This window comes from Psammomys obesus, unplaced genomic scaffold, assembly GCF_907164565.1.
Source record: "Psammomys obesus unplaced genomic scaffold, mPsaObe1.curated_primary_1811, whole genome shotgun sequence".
In the NCBI taxonomy this organism is placed as follows: domain Eukaryota; kingdom Metazoa; phylum Chordata; class Mammalia; order Rodentia; family Muridae; genus Psammomys; species Psammomys obesus.
The window spans coordinates 16,819,760-16,824,000 of NW_026592548.1; the positions used below are offsets into that span (position 1 = coordinate 16,819,760).

Below are 4,241 nucleotides of genomic sequence, written 5' to 3' on the forward strand. Positions count from 1 at the left end.
CACACACACACACACACACACACACACACACACACACACACACACACAGTACCTCCGGGTTCAGTCACTGAGGAAGAACACACTACAGATTTTGTTAAGAGACTTACTGTGTGCTCTTTGGCTCAAGTGAAGGTGGGCACTGGCTAGGGCTGCATCTGCTATCTATAGGTAAACTTCTTTAAGAGAGAATTATCACTTAAGAAAGGCCTCTTACGTGATGGAAACAGGCCCACTTGTATTACCTGAGATGATCTTCTTAATGTCAACTGATTCTGAACTTTAATCTCTTCTAAAAATATCCCTACAGCACCACCTGGTAATATTTACCGGTAGTCTGTCCCTTAAAAATGTGGCAAATATGTACTTTTGACTATAATTAATCTCCAAGTAAAAGCTCAACAAGTCAGGATCCTGCCTCCCATGAAAAGATTATCTCAAATATAACTGAGAACCACCCTACACCTTTCCTGAGAGGGTGCAAAACCCTTGGGCGACATTTTCTTCTTTGTTTTCCTTTGCTAACTCTTAGCATCCATATAGAGACATAAGCTATTCTCAACCAGGGCATCTGAAATATAATAAATCAGGAAAGAGAAGGGGAAATAAAGATGCCATGCAGGCCTCTACAGTCACACGTGCTAACATATATTTACCATGAAAGAAGAATGTATGCCTGTAGCAAGTGTCTTCACGGTGTCTGCCGCTTGTGGCAAGGATGTATGTGGTGCTTACTGCTGCCTTCTCCTGCTTTCCATCCCATACTTTTTCCTTATCAAGTTCTTTAGGTCACTGTTGCTTACCTGGCAACATGAGCCAAGCCTTCACTTCCAAACATTCTGGGACATTATCAGTCTTGCCCAAACTGGGTTGCTATAGTTTTTCATTGACTTTAATTACAGGACATGGTGATACTAAGAGATGCTTAAAGGGTCTTCAGTTTTGTAAATACATTCTGTTATCACCACTGTGCCATGCATGAGACTTTAAATTTTACTGGGATAGTCAGATGCCAAAATCCTGGGCAGTGCAATGATTTTTCAGCTGTTTATTCAGAAGCAAGTGGGGCTTTAGTGGCCAGAGAATAGCCCAAGCTTCGGATACAGTGCAAATGTCACATCTTAGGTGGGAATATATATTTTTGAACTATGACCCCTAGACCAGGAACAGATGTTTGATGGAATGGCAGCAAAACAGCATTAGAGCCATAGCCGGCCTCATGATAGTGTGGAAGAAACAGCATGCTGTCCTGTATTGAATATTGATGTAGAGCATATTGGCTTCCCTGGGGATGAAGCTTCCACTTTAAACAATGATGTATCTAGGTTTTCCAAAGACCATTCAATTGTTCTATAAAGCAGCTGCTAAGGGACTAAGGCTTGAATAGGTATGGTCTCCGTAGCTCTTGTGTTTGAATGCTTGGTTCATACAAAGTGACACTATTGGGAGGTGTAGCCTTGTTGGAGGAAGTGTGTCACTGTATGGGCAGACCTTGAGGTCTCTTATGCTCAAGCTCTGCCCAGTGTGGAACACAGTCTCCTTCTGCTGCCCTCGAATCAAGATGTGCAACTCTCAGCTCCATCTCCAGCACCATGCGGGCCTCACCAGTGGTACGCTGCCATGCTTCCCACAAGGATGATAAACCTCTGAATCTGTAAGCCAGCCCCAATTAAATGTCTCTTCTAAGAGTTGCTTTGGTCATGATGTCTCCTCTCAGCAATAAAACCCTGACTGAGGCAGTGGGAGACACACTTTGCCAGTGGATCCTGGGAGCGTGTGTACACTGCAGCCCTCCCCATGCCACAGCGTGAGTTAATTGATCCAAAGCAAAGTACTGTGGGATCCCGCCCTACAGGATATTCACATGGTGAAAATGACATTCTGTATCTCCACAGACTGTGTTTAACAAATCCATATCCAGAATGAATGTGTGTTTCAGTACAAACAGATCATGCCCCCCCAAATGATGACAGAGCAGTCCAGTGTAAAAAAAAATATTGCTATCAGGGAGCCCCAGGGGACACTGTCAGGTCAGTGACATGCAGTTGGTCTCCTCTCCACACAGTTTGGGCACCACACTGGCGGCTGTAGGCCGCCCAGTCTTAGAATATGCTCACACCTTGCCAGTTCAGACATTGTACCTTGCAGAGAAAACACACACTATGACCTTCCATTGTCTCCATTCGGAAGGCTATACGGTATAATTACTGACACTATTCACCGAAGCCTATATAAACATAACCATAAGTACATAAAATTACATGTATACACTTGCATATTAACAATCAAGGGGAGATCACTTCAGCTTGTTGACAGATGTCCCTCACACTAGAGTGACAACAGTTACACAGCGTTTATCTGAGCACCTGCCCCCTCCCCCATCTATTTAATAGTCCCCAAACTTATAGCTTTATCATTACACTCAACAGATAAAAAAAAATAGGGATTTAAAGAATTCTTTTAAACAGAGGTGACCAAATACAGTAAAATAATCATTCCTCACCCTTAAGGACTTTATAAATCCTCCTTTGGATTCAGTGATCACCCAAGAGTAATGCAGTGTAAACGAAAGCTCTGAACTCTCCAGTGCCCAGTTGTGTGACTTTGCCAAAATCGTTTCCACTTGTTGATCTTCCATACCTGGATTATACAGCGTATATCTTCTATTATCAGATAATCCTAGATCTTTAATTATTTCGTGAGCAGGAACATGGGATCCAGATGTGAAAATAATGCTGTGAACTTTCTGTTGTAAGAGGCTGAGTGAAAAAGTTCTAAACAGCAGATAACAATCCTCAAAATGATCCTTATAGATAGTTCACATAGAAATTAATATCCTTATCACAAAACATAGAACCCAAAATGCCAACTGAAGAAAATCAATGACACTTGAAGGGATTTTCTGAGGGGATTAAAAAGATATCCTTCTAAAAGACAGGTGAATGAATCCCAGTACTGAGCATCCACTCACTCCTGCTAAGCAAGCGTTACCCCTCTCACTGAAACTATTGTGTTGAGGAAGTACTTTGCACACCCTCCCAGGCCCAGCATTCTGTCAACTGAGACCTTCAGGATGCTCAGGCCGGTGCCGCTATCTCCCACCTTACTCTGATGGGCCTGGAGAGCCTTATGAAAAAGTCGGTCACCCAATTGATCTGGGTTCATTTCGACTGCAGAACTCAAATGCCAGTGAGCCGTTTGGTCTGCTTTTCTGAATTGAATTGACCTCGTGGTGCTGAAAATAATGTATCTTTCATTGACTTCGCTGCCAACCACTTAATCCCTGGAAATTAATCGAGGGAGTTTGAGTTTGAATTTCCCTGGTGTCATTGGCCGATGGAAAATCTTGTTACTTACGTCTCACGTTTGTGTGTTACACGGTTACTCTTAAGAGATCACCACAGCCTTCCCCTGCCTCTGTTAACACTCCGAAGATCTGAGCGGGTTTATTTCTTAAATTGCTAATAACCTTACCCTGGCAGACAAATTATCAAGTATACGGATGACAGTTGAACACAAACTCATCTTATTTTATGAAGGCAAAAAAATAAAAATACCAAGATTTCCATTTTGAGAGTAAAAACTGCCAGAGCGAGTTCCTGGGAAGGCGGTTCAACATGATGAGAAGCCATAAATTATACTGGATATTTCTTTGTGTAGGTATTTGGGGCTGCAGTGCTCTTATTGATGAAGCGGCGGCTTCCTTCCCTCCTTTTGCTTACGAGGACTAACAATTGCATTACCCTGAAAAAGAATTTCCTTCTATTAGCTGACTGCAGCAATCGGACAGAAAACTCATGTTGTTTTATAAGAATTCTGACAGGAAAAAAAAAGTTCCCGTAAGAAGGTCTTTTTTGTAGCTGGAGCAGACAACGCCAAGTGCCTCTTGTACTTTTGGTCTCTCCTGTGGAAGAGCAGACGATGGTCATTTCCCCCAAGTTATACGTAGAAGGCATGCTCAGATTCGACGCAGCAAATGCAAGGCTGCACAAAGATTCTTTCCAAACAAAAGTCTGGCAAAACCCAGGGATCAGAACAGAAGGGAGCGGAGTTCTCCCCGGCTGCTCTGGAAGCTCTCACAGTGTGCTGGATGAGTCCCCACACTTTTCTCCCCGACTGGGCATGCTTTTTTTTTTGGCAATGGAAAAGTCCTCTGTTTAGGTTCTGCCATTTGATTTTCAAGAAATTGCGGTAGTATACAAAAGTGAAAAAGAAATCAAGACATTTCAGTACCATATGTTTGT

General features: G+C 42.7%; 1 pseudogene; it reads right to left on the reverse strand.

Moving 5' to 3' along the window:
* LOC129682115 (eukaryotic translation initiation factor 3 subunit C-like) overlaps nt 1-3,162 on the reverse strand; it is an 18,688-nt pseudogene extending 15,526 nt beyond the window's left edge.
* Nucleotides 3,163-4,241: the final 1,079 nt, after the last annotated feature.